The following is a 13641-nucleotide window of genomic DNA, read 5'->3' as shown; positions in this document are numbered from 1 at the left end:
TTTGTATTGATAGCCATGATCAATTATAGAGTGTTTATCATAATAAACAAAGGGAATATAGAGAAAACTGAAGACCCAGCTTCTTACTTAATTTATGACAGAAGACACATAAATTGCTATTAAATTCATTTAATCATATTAGTAGTACAGTCAAGATATAGCAGGACATATAAGAAATGACAAAATGGAAGATTATTCCAGTTATGTCAAACAGTAACAGTATATAATGATGACTTATAGGAGAGTTTTCAAAAAGTTTTAGTTATAAGAAAAAAGGATGGAGACTATTTTATTTCTCAATATTTTAAATGGTTGAGAGTTTGATCTCATGATCAAACTTATGATGTCTATTCTGTCCATGAGATTAAATTTAAAATCACTGTAAAGACCTTTGGTGACATACATTATCCTCATCTATCCAAATTTATCTTTCATTATTTTGTATTCATTATTAACACCACACACACCTCCACCAACATACAGACACACATTTCTTTCCCTCAAATTATACAGCTAAAACCATAGGCCCTCTTAAATTTTATCTTTGCTTTGTTCAACCTTAACATCTCAGTTTTTCTATATATCTAGTTACATGTAATCTCCATGTGACTTTAGATTATACAATGGTGTTTTCTAATTGTCTGATGTCACTAGTAAGATTGTTAAATCATGGACCTTACTGTTCATCTAATTTTCTATACCTAAGTACTCTTGATAACTACTAGGTGATAAATAGGTAACTAATAGAAATAGTATTTACATAAAAGAACAGAAGAGCAAAATTGTTTAAGAAGTCTGATCACCTGTTGCATTTTTAAATTTTTTTAATTATTTATTTATTGGATAGAGACAGCCATAAATTGAGAGGGTAGGGGAGATAGAGAGGGAGAGAGAAAGAGAGACACCTGCAGCCCTGCTTCACCACTTACGAAGCTTTCCCTCTGAAGGTGGGGACCGGGGGCTTGAACCCAGGTCCTTGAGCAGTGTAACATGTGTGCTCAACCAGGTGCACCACCACCCAGTCCCTGTTGCATTTTTTTTACTCAACATTTCTTTGCCTTTATCTCAGTTGAGCTGTTTGTTTAAATATTATTTCAAAATGCGCAGAGAAAAACAATCTTATTAAAACTTGTATAATCTTGCCTTTCTAAATGAATAGTCTACTAATATTTCAGTGGCAAATGAACCCAATGCACACATGTATAAATATATATTAGAAATATAGTTTTACATATATGCATTACAAATATTATTACATCTGTGATATATTATGATGTTATTATTATTACATCTGTAATAATATTTATAATACATATAAAAAGAGAAAGACTGATTCTGGATGATCTCACTCATAGGCAAATGAACTTTAAAGTTTTCTTTAGTGATGACGAATTCTTAATTCTTCACACTTTCTCACCTGGTTTCCTTGTGATCAACTTAAGGTAAATGGCCTACATAATAAAACAGACTGTGTGACATTTTATTTATAATAGCTCTGCAATTTTAATGTAAACATACTAAATAATATTGAAAGTCACTGTTTAAATATTAAATACACGTATTTTTGGAATATTCTTAGCATTCAATAATATTAAAAAGTGGGTGCATTAATAAAGAATATTGATATATATTTCAAATATATGCTTTAATAAGGCTTAAATTAGACTTTAATAGATTACTCATGACAGCTTTGAAAAATCACTTTGAAATCAGTTAAAGAGTATTAGAGTTTTTTTAAAGGCACATTCATTTACATTACTAAGACCAAGAACAAGAACTTTTTTGTTGCTATAAATCTGTATATTTTCCCAATAGCTAAAATAAAATTGTAAAATAAATTCTAGAATAACCGAGCTTTTATCAGCTAATTCAAATGCAGCAATTAAGCATTTCTCTAAAACGCAATTTAAAATAAATCCTATAAGTTTATATTCTGTTTTTGTATCCTAAGAATATTAATCCAATATCAAATGAATTTTTAATATGTATCAAAGTTTATAATGATTTTGTTTCATTTCAGTGTATTATAGACTGTTAACATAAATTCTGTTGAGTTTGACATATGAAGGCCCTTTATTAAATTATTATTATGATGATCATTGTTATTTTAAATCAAAACAAATGGGGACAGTTTGGGTATTAGTTGGACACAAGTAAGGCACAATAAAAGTCCATTAGTTTGTCAGAGAAATGAACATCTTAAGTATTTATTAGTGACAAAACTTGATGGTTAGATTTCTAGATTTTATTTTAGGAAAATAAAACGTGAGTGTACATCTACGTAAGTCCCTTTCTACAACTAATAGATATTTTAAGACTGAAAGCTTCAGTTCAAAGGTTCTTCTGGGAACTGAATAACTGAAGAGTCGGAAACAAATAATTATACAACCCTTTATCTTTAATAATCCATAAAGACTATTGCTAATAACTTTATTCAACTAACTACATTTGACTTGTGGTTTCTTTTTTTTTTAAGATTTTATTTATTTATTGATGAGAAAGATAGGAGGAGAGAAAGAACCAGACATCACTATTGTACATGTGCTGCCAGGGTTTGAACTCAGGACCTCACGCTTGAGAGTCCAGCACTTTATCCACTGCGCCACTTCCCAGACCACGTGGTTTCTTTTTTGAAGAAGGATCATAAAATAGGTTGTTTAATTGATAAATTAATTTCCAAAAGAATTCTCTCATTTAACAAATATTTATGTACTACCTACTATGTTCTACGGCATTCATACAATGAAACAATTGTGAACCAGACACAATATCCACTTCATACAAAGTTTTTTTCCACTTTATTGAATGGTTATGATTTACATAGCTATTGTTCATATTTTATTAATCTAAGCAACTAATTATCACAACTCCAAAAAGTATTTTAACATTTAAAAAGTATTGCTATGATCTTACCCATACTTTTAAACTTTAATGATTAAATAAAGCAAAAATATCTTACAGATTCATATCTGAAAGAGCTTGTCTGCCAAATTACGAAAGTAAATGCTCTATCCTATCAAAAAGGATAAAATCCTGAGGGTCTTAAATCCAGTAAAATCAGTTATATCATAAAACTCAATTTCACAGATAACACACACTGCTGGGGAGAAAGACCATTATTAGCATTTAAGTTTACAGTGGTTTTCAACAGGAGGATACATGATTTTGTGCTTTAATACAATGAATCCATTTTGCTTGGCCAGATCTTAAGGTTTCTTGGTAAAAGTCAAGTTTCATCAACATAGCAAGAGTGCGTGTACTATGGTTCAACAGTGTGACCCTTGGAAGGTGGAGAATGACCCACTGGTAGCTTCAGTCCTTAACAGGTTTGTTCTAAATTTTAAAACATAAACAACAGTGAAGCAGAAATGAGATAATGAAGAAACTGGACACTTTAGGATGAAAATATGTATAAGCACTCATTTTTCTAGTGTTCTCTCTGCCCCAATACTTTACAATTCACCTGAAATTCTTTCATAATAGGGCTAAAGACCAATACCAGTCTGATTCTGTCATGTTACTACCGAATGTATGTATCAGCAGTAATAGGATATGATTCTTCCCCATAGAGATAGACATGCAGTGTTTCATCCCCTGGCATTTCTTCCCCTAGTCGCCTACTTTGGACTGAGACTTCTATCAGACTTGCTGGTATACACTTTGGACACTTTACACAATTTTACAGCAGCTTCCTTCCCTTCACGCTGCTGGTTTTTCAAAGACTGACCCGCAGTAGTTCATGGAGCCTGTTGCAGCCTGTTGCCTTGAGGACTATACAACGCCAGCCAAACAGCCCCTCCTCTTGGCAGGCCACGCCCTCCCACCTGCAAGTCCTGTCCTTTGAGGCAAGAAATTCCCCCACCCATTACTAGGCCCTACCCCCAGAGGCATGAGATGCCCCCAGATGCAGGAGACACCCCCAGAGACAGGAAACGGCCCCTTGCCCAACAGCCTTCCCTTGGCATCACACTGGCTCTTACTGCTCCCCTACTTGTCCCTTCCTGTTTTGTTATAGCATTCAGGTTTATGCCCAAAAGGTTTCTGCTCACCCCTACACTACTATTCCTCTGTCACCGATGGAGTCTTTTACTGACATTGACCTATCTTAATGCGATGACTAGATAGAAAGATAGATTTTGTAGAAAAATTATGAGATGGTGGAGCCTGGCAGAGCTTAACCTATGAAATGAATCCCTCCAGGTAAGTCTCTCTTTACAGAGGGGTTGAGCACAGGGGGGACACATAAATCTCATAAGGTTGGCAGCCATGTAAGTCTTACCTCCCCCACAAAAACATCTTACATCTTCCCACCTGAGCATGTCATTCCTTAAAAACACTTAAGCCTGCTCCTCTCTAAATTTCCTGTACTGTGGCCATTAGATAAAAGGAAAGGGGAGATGCTGGGAAATTATGCAGATGCAGTCACAGTCACCATGTTGTCCCCTCAGGCTATTGCCAGTTCCCACGAGAGTTAATATGATATTCTCGGAGTGCCTTTCCCAACCAATCCTGTCCCAACTCGTCACTCCTGTTTTTTGCCCTATAAATCCCTCCTACTTCCGCCTCTCTCTCTCTCCTGTTTTTCACCTCAGTGATTAGACACAGGGAAGGGTGCTGCACAAGGCGGCCATTTTTGCTAGCTCCACATGGTCCGAACCACTGCGCTCTCTCCCAACTCTGAGGTGCCCGTGTGAATAAAGATTTGTGTTCCCTCTTCCCTCTAGATCTCCTCTATCTTCCATGGTGCAGCCCAACAAATAATGATATTGTGAGATGATCAATACAAATAATTGCTTCAGTGTCTGTAAATAGAAGCTATTTCTGAGATATGCCACATCTGGGATCAGTTAATTAAAAAAAAGAGCCAGAAGACTCTGAAGAGAACTACTGTCATTTAATCTTTAGATGTGTGATGAAGATAAGAGTGAATTCTTATAGCACATCACATTGTTTTACTGAAATAGAAATAGTCGTTGTTTAGACATTTCAGGGAATCAGATGGATCCCTTTTTTTTCATCCTAAAAGCTTTCTCTGAAAGTATTTCCATAATGTCATGCTATCTCATTATATGTTATCAGTTAAAAACACTTCATAGATTTATTAACATAGATCTTATTCATGACTACAGTGCGACCCAAATTCCACCTATACTATTTATTTATTTATGTATTTATTTATATAAAGGAAACACTGACAAAACCATAGGATAAGAGGGGTACAACTCCACACAATCATTGTTGTCTTTATTTGCATTTCTCTGACTTGGAGCAAAAATGGGACTACATCAAACTGAAAAGCTTCTGCACAGCAAAAGAAACCACCACCCCAACAAAGAAACTCCTTACGGGATGGAAGGGGAGAGGATCTTTACATGCTACTCATCAGACAAGAGACCAATAACCACAATATATAAAGAGCTCACCAAACTTAGCAACAAAAAAATCAAATGACCCATTTCAAAAGTGGGAGAGTCAGTAGATTATATATAATTTTTAATTATTATTTTACCTATAAGATTGAGAAGACAATAAAATAAGAAAGGTACATTTCCACACATTGCCCACCCCCAGAGTTCCATATCCAGTCCCCTCCCTTGATAACTTCCCTATTCTTTATCCCTCTGGGAATATGGACCCAGGATTATTGTGGGGTGCAGAAGGTAGAAGGTATGAATTCTGTAACTGCTTCTCCACTGAACATGGGAATTGGCAGTTCTATCCATACTCCAGCCTGCCTCTCTCTTTCCCTAGTAGGGCAAGGATCTGAGGAGGCAGGGCTATAAGACACCTGATGGGATCCTCTGCGCAAGGAAGTTGGGTTGGGAACATGGTATCATCTGGAACCTGGCAGCTGAAAAAGTTAAGATAAAATGCAGAGCAAAGTGTTGACTAATCATGAACCTAAAGGCAAGAATATTATAGATGAAGATTTAAGGTCTCTGTTTTGGAAAAAGCTAGTAGGTCTGTTTTAAGTATATTCCAGAGGGCCCATGACTTTATTAGTTTTTGCTTTAGTTTGACAGCTAACATGCAGGTAGACCCAGGTTATTGTCTGGGGAGGTGGTGTCATAGTTGGATAAAGGACTAGAAAGCTAGATCAGGGAAGAGAATAGTTCCCAAATATGGGAAAAGTATATAAATATTGTTAACTGTGAACCCCACCAATATGATTTGGGGCCCATATTCAGCACAGGAGCCTATGTAACCTCTGTATCCCTGTAGGTCTGAGCTCACATTCTGTGGTCATGGCTAGGAACATTCCAGGCTGAGCCAATTTCAGGACTTATCCTCAGGTGATAGGCAGAGTATGCTATCCGACCTCCCTTTGGAGAATGGAACATTCCCCACCATATGTGATTCACATTGAGGGCCAGGTCTGATAAGGGCCCATAGAGGGCTCCATTGTGTTGTTCTGTTCCTGATGGGAATGACCAGCAACAGTGGTGAGAGGGATCTGTTAGAGGTCTAGGCCCATCAAGTCTGTGTGTTAACCCCAGGGCTTTCTGACTAGTGCCCCAGATGATAGGGGTGGCTTGTTGGTGACTAAAGAGTCTTCATTAGAGTTGATACTTTTAACCTCACTTCTCCTTTTTCTGTCTTGACAGTTCAAAAGATTAGCGAGATATTCTCAAAATACTTATTGAAAATCACCATCCTAGAATAAATGATCAGTGCCTGACAACCAGTATGCAGGTGACCTAAGCTATTGTCTGGGGGTATGGTATTATAGTTTTAAAAAGGTCTAGAAAGCTGGACTAGGGAAGAGAATAGCTCCCAAATATTGGGAAAGTATATAATATTGTTAATTGTAAACCCCATCAATTTGATCTAGAGCCCATATTCAGCACAGGAGCCTATGTAACCTCTGCATCCCTGTAGGTCTGGGCTCACATTCTGTGGTCACAGCTAGGAACATTCCAGGCTGCACTAATTTCAGGACCCATCTTCCTCTTGTAGTAGGTACAGTATGTTGCCCAACCTCCCTTCAGAGAATGGAACATTCCCTACCATTATTGATCCACACTGAGGGCAAGGACCTACATGGGCCCTCAAAGGGGTCCATTAAGTTGACCAGTGACAGTGGTGAGAGGGATTTGTTAAAGGTCTAGGCCCATCATGTCTGTGTGGGAAGCCCAGCGCTCCCTGACTAGGGCCCCAGGTGATGGGGTTGCCTGGTTGTGACTAAAGAGTCATCATGGGAGTCGGCGGTAGTGCAGTGGGTTAAGCACACATGACGCAAAGGACAAGGACTGACGTAAGGAACTCGATTTAAACCCCTGGCTCCCCACTTGCAGGCGGGTCACTTCACAAGCAGGAGAATCAGGTCTGCAGGTGTCTATCTTTCTCTCCCCTTCTCTATTTTCCCATCCTCTCTCCATTTCTCTCTGTCCTATCTAACAACAACATCAATAACAAAAATAATAACTACATGAAAATAAAAAACAAGGGCAACAAAAGGGAAAATAATTTTTTAAAAAGTCATCTTTAAAGTATGCCAGTCTCTTGCCCCCATTCAGCTTTTGTAGTCCTTACTTTGACACGGTTAGCTTATATTTTTATTCTCCCTCTTATTCAGAGTTAAACAATATAGTATAGTGGCAAGGGCAATAAAATTCAAAGTCAGATATTAGCAATGAGTTATGAGTGTACCCCTAATTAATTGTCCAGTTTGGGGAAAATAATCTTACTTCTTTTGGACTTTTTTGTCTCATCTGTAAATATAAGGTGCTGGAACAGTGGATTGCTAAAATTCTTTTCAGTTCTAAATAGTTATGCGATCATAACTGATTTAACTGTTATAATATGTTAAGTATCTGAATATAGAAATACTAGTTGTGAGCCTACTACAACATAGTCATACTTAAGTTAACAAATATGATCACATGATTTCTCAATTGGTGATCATTCAGTCCTTTCCTTCAATACCTGGTCTTTAGTTGCTTCTAAGCAAGTAAGTATATTAGAATGGAAATAGAAGTCAATGATGCTCTCCTACCCCACCACCACACCTGACACCGTAAAGTAGTCCTGTAGCATCTGCTTCTCTTTTCTGTTCATTAAACAAAATAAAAGCTCTCATGTTCATATGGCATAATTCAAAGGTTGTCAATCTGGCATCATTCATGGGTACTAAATTCACTGATTCTTATCTAAAGCAGATTTTATAGCTTCTGTTCATGATCTCAGCATGCATGGAATCAGCAGTTTTTTGTTATAACTAGCTAGTAACACTTAATTCTAGCAAGTTAACCACAGAGTCCTTATGATTAAATGAACTTCTGTTGGGAAAAATAAGAAATTTTCCAGTACTTAGAGTCTATTTTTAAGAGAACAATAGTGGTCTGGGAGGTGGCGCAATGGCTAAGGCACTGGACTCTCAAGCATGAGGTCTTGAGTTCAATCCCTGGTGCACATGTACCAGAGTGATGTCTGGTTCTTTTTCCTCTCTCTCTCTCTCCTATCTTTCTCACTAATAAATAAATAAAATCTTAAAAAGAGAGAAGAATAATGTGATAGGCTGTGTCATATTAAATACTCTGCTAGAGAATAGATAAATAGATCTTTAGAAAGAATTAGAATTATTTAATTAGATGCACAGATATAATTATAAATTTACAAAACAATGGCCAACTAAATTTTTAAATAAAAAGTGTGGCTGGTATACACAGTCTCAGATGCCCTCATAATTAAAGAGGCAATAAGAAAACAGAAAAACATTGTACATTCATTCTCACAGAAATAGTATCATAAATATGAATAATCAATCAACCTGGTGATCTGGCTAAATGTTTCTATAGCCATAACATTAAAATTCATGTTCAGTTTTGGAACATTTAAAAATAATCTGACTCTATAACATTGTTCTGAAAATGAAAGTATAAAACATCAGTAAATCTGTTGATACTTTTAAGGAGGTCTCGAAACTTTACATCAGGCTCAACCTGACACTGTTGACTGGCTACGGAAGAAGGGAAACGCTAGAAGAAGAAGTGTTGAATCAATAGTATCCACTATTAGATGTCCTTTATAAACTTTATTGGTAACAAATGAAAACCTTTTCTTGAAAATTTTATAACATCAGTCACCTAGAAAAACAGGTTCTGACACTTAAGATTTTTCTCAAGATAGTCAGAAGCAACTCTTCCTGTTTTGTAAGGAGATAATTCAATGTTAATGTACTTAGTCTGAATTAGAATCAAGACTGCTATGAGAGAAGTTGCATTACTACATATATATATATATATATTATTTATAAAAAAGAAACACTCACAAAAAAACATAGAATAAGAGGGGTACAACTACACACAATTCCCACCACCAGACCTCCCTATCCCATCGCCTCCCATGATAGCTTTCCTATTCTTTAAACCTCCGGGAGTATGGACCAAGGGACATTATGGGGTGCAGAAGGTGGAAGGTCTGGCTTCTGTAATTGCTTCCCCACTGAACATGAGAGTTGACAGGTTGATTCAAACTCCCAGCCTGTCTTTCTCTTTCCCTAGTGGGTCAGGGTTCTGGGAAAGTGGGCTCCAGGACACATTGGTGGGGTTGTCTGTCCAGGGAAGTCCAGTTGGCATCATGTTAACGTCTGGAATTTGGTGGCTGAAAAAAGGGTTAACATATAGAGCCAAACAAATTGTTGACTAATCATGAACCTAAAGGCTGGAATAGTTTATATGAAGAGTTGGGGGGGGGGGTCCTCTGTTTTATAGATAGTTAGTAGTCCTATTTTAGTTATAATCCAAAAAGCCCATGACTATACTAGGTTTTTTTTTTTTTCTTTTTTTCTGAGCCTGACATCTGATATGCAGGTGGATCCAAGTTATTGTCTGGGGAGATGATGGCATGACTGGAAAAAGGACCAGAAAGCTGGATCAGGGAAGAGAGTAACTCCCAAATACGGAAAAGGTGTATAAATATTGTTGACTGTAAATCCCATCGATGGTCTTGGGTGAAACATTAGAGTCTTTAATCTACTTTGAGCTAATCTTTGTATGTGGTGTGAGATAGTGAGACATATGCATATATATATATATATATATATATATATATATCCTACCTTTCTTAGCTCTCATTCTAGTCCATTGAACTCTGCGTCTCGTTTCATACCAATAGAAAATTTTGTTGATTACTAGTGTTTTGCAGTGTTGTTTTAAGTGACAGAATTAGATCTTGATTCTTGCTCTTTTATCTCAGAGTTACTATAATAATTCATGTATTTCTGTGGTTCCATATTTTACTAAATCTTGTTCTATATTTTGAAGAATGTAGGAGTTTTTATAGGGACTATATTGAGTCTGTATATTGTTTTGGGTAAAGTGATCTTTTTGTCAATATATACTAATCAGTAAGCAAGAAATATCTATTATCTTCTGTCTTCTATTTATTTTATCGGTAGCTTATAGTCTTCACTGTATAGTTATCTCACTTTAATTATATATTATGTAATTATGGAGTTGTTTTCATTATTTTAGCTCATTGCTTACTTATACAAAGATGATATATTTTTGTAAATCGATTTTGTAGCCCAAGAGTTTTCTATATTGATTTATTATTTCTAAGAGTTCTTTAGTTCAATTTCTATAGTTTTATAGTTTTATAGTTCTTTAGTTCAATTTCTATAGTTTTATATATTTATAGTCTTTTTTAAAATAAAAATCCAGAGCACAGCTAAGTTTGACTCATGATAGTGCCAGGAATTAAACACTGGCCTTCTGATGTCTTACATGAAATTCTGCTGTGTAGATCACTGTGCTGTTTCTCCAGCCCTATATTGTCATATATATTTGAAAACAGTGATAGTTTTACTTCTCTTTCAGATGGGATCCATATTGTTTTTTCTTGTTGTCTAATTACTGTGCTTAAAACTCCCAATATTATGTGGAGTAATAGTGGTGTGATTGGGCATCCTTGTCATATTCCAGATCATAGAGGGGAAGCTTTCAGTTTTTCAGTATTGAGTATGATGTTAACCGTTGGTTTCTTTTATACATATTTTTCTTGCTTTTTAAAAATCTTTTATTTATTTATTTAAATATTTCATTAGATTTATTATACTTTATTTATTATTTATTTATTTGTTTGGATAGAGACAGAGAAAAATTGAGAGGGGAGAGGCAGATAAAGAGGGACAGAGACAGAGACATCTACAGACCTGCTTTACTACTTGTGAAGCTTTTCCCTTGCAAGTGGAGACCTGGGGTATGAACCTTTGTGCACTATAACATGTGCACTTAACCCAGTGTACCATCACCTAGTCCCTGTTCTATACAGCTTTTACTATGTGAAAACATGTTCATTCTAGTCCCATCTATTGAGAATATTATAAATTGATATTGAATCTTGTCAAAGGTTTTCCTGTCCATCTATTGATGTCATCATATGAATATTTCCTTTCCTATTCCTTAAGTGATGTGTTATATGAATTAATTTATTTCTTAATGCAAAAGATAATTTCTAGTATTCAAATGATGTAGCAATTCAGTATGATCCAAAAATAGTAACACTGATTCTATTTGAAATTTCCAATGTTTTTAGGTAGTAACCAGGTGTAAATGTTAACTTTTTTGCATAGTTGGTTTCTTCAATGATTTAACTTTCCATTTGTTTTATCTGAAAACAAAATAGAGATCAGGTAGTAATGCACCCAATAGAGTGCACAATTTACCCTGTGTAAGAACCCAGCAACGATCAATCCTCAATCTCCCCACTGTGGGAGTCGGGAAGGAAAGCTTTATGAGCAGTGGAACAGTACTACATGTGTCTCTTTCTACAGCTCTTTCCACTGATCTCTCTCCCTATATGATCTTTATCAGAATAAAAGGGGAAAAAGGTTGAGGCATCATGCTGGCACTAAGTCTCAGAGGTATCTTGGTGGCAAGCAACAGCAACAACAAACTAACAGAAGTAGGAAGGGAGAAGGCAAAATAATAGAGCAAACATAAAGTAAGGTTGATTCATATTGACAAATTGTCAGTATTATAAAATTTTAGGGGCAATGAAACTTGTGATATTTAAGTATTTGTTTGTTTGTTTGTGTTATATCCTTTTTGACCAGAGAACTTAACAGCTCTTATTAATGGTGGTTCTGGGAATTAGTTCTGGGACCTCCAAGTCTCAGTGACAAACATTCATTGTGTAACTTGCTGTGCTCTCTACCTGAACATAATGTTGCATGTAATTGAACATAAGTCTACTTAAAAAGGAACAAAATAATATCTAGCATTTATTAAACACTATGTCCCAGACTGTGCTATCTACTTTACATACAATATTATTTTTTCAGTCTTAAAGTAAATGTTATCTTATTTACAAAAATAAGAAAATTGACACTAAAAAAGGTTAAGAAATTTGCTCAGAGTTACTGGGGATAAGTGGTAAGGGTTCCCACACAGACATGATGGGCCTAGACCTCTAGCACTGTCACTGGTCATCTCTACCAAGAACAACAGAATGGACCCCTTTGTGGGCCCATATAGGACCTTGCCTTCAATGTAGATCAACAATGATAGGGAATGTTCCGTTCTCCAAAGAAGGTTGGACAATATACTCTACCACTAGAGAAAAATGGGTCCTGAAATTAGTGTAGCCTACAATGTTTCTAGCTGTGACCACAGAATGCCAGCTCAGACCTACAGGAATGCATGGGTGTTGTCAGGTTGATCTATACTTTCAGCCTGTCTCTTTCTCTAATGGGCCAGGGCTCCTGTGCTAAATATAAGCCCCAGATCAAATTGGTGGGGTTTACACTTAACAATATTTATATACTTTCCAAATTTTGGGGAGCTACTGTCTTCCCTGATGCAGCTTTGTAGTTCTTTATCCAACTATGACACTATCTCCCCAGATAATACCTTGAGTTCACCTGTATTTTAGTTGCTAAAGTCAGGCAAAAATTAGTAAAGTCATGGGACCTCTGGAATATACCTAAAATAGACATACTAGCTTTTTCCAAAATGAAGACCCCAAATCTTCACCTACAGTATTCTTGCCTTTAGGTTTATGGTTAGTCAACAATTTTTTCTGCATTATATCTTAACTCTTTCTCAGCCACCACGTTCCAGATGCTAACATGATGCCAACCTGACTTCCCTGGGAAGATGATCCCACCAATTTGTCCTGGAGCCCCATCTCTCCAGAGCCCTGCCCCATTAGAGAAAGAGAGAGACAGGACGAAAGTATAGATCAACCTGACAACACCCATGTTCAGCAGGGAAGCAATTACCACCTTCTGCACCCCATAATGATCCTGGGTCTATATTCCCAGAGAGATAAATAGAAAATATTTCTAGATATAGAGCTCTGAGGGTGGGCATTGTGTGGAAGTGTACCCCTCTTATCCTATGGTTTTGCCAATATTTCCATTTTATAAATAAAAATTTTAAAAGACATTAAAAAGTACATGCTATATTCACCAGTAACCAGTGAACAGTCTTTTGAAGCCAACAATATTTGGCTCAAAACTGTAAAAAATTCAAATAAGTCACTCCAAACAAATTCATTTGTAATTACTCTGCTTCCATCTTTCACCTAAAGTAGGCAACAAGAATGAGGCAGAAGTTACAACAAAATAATTAGAAGACAATCGTAGAGCTAAGTTAAACAGGGAAAGGCCACCCTAGAAATTCATAAAAATATCTC

The sequence above is a fragment of the Erinaceus europaeus genome, chromosome 8, assembly GCF_950295315.1.
Source record: "Erinaceus europaeus chromosome 8, mEriEur2.1, whole genome shotgun sequence".
Lineage (NCBI taxonomy): Eukaryota > Metazoa > Chordata > Mammalia > Eulipotyphla > Erinaceidae > Erinaceus > Erinaceus europaeus.
Note: the sequence above shows the minus strand (reverse complement) of the source record.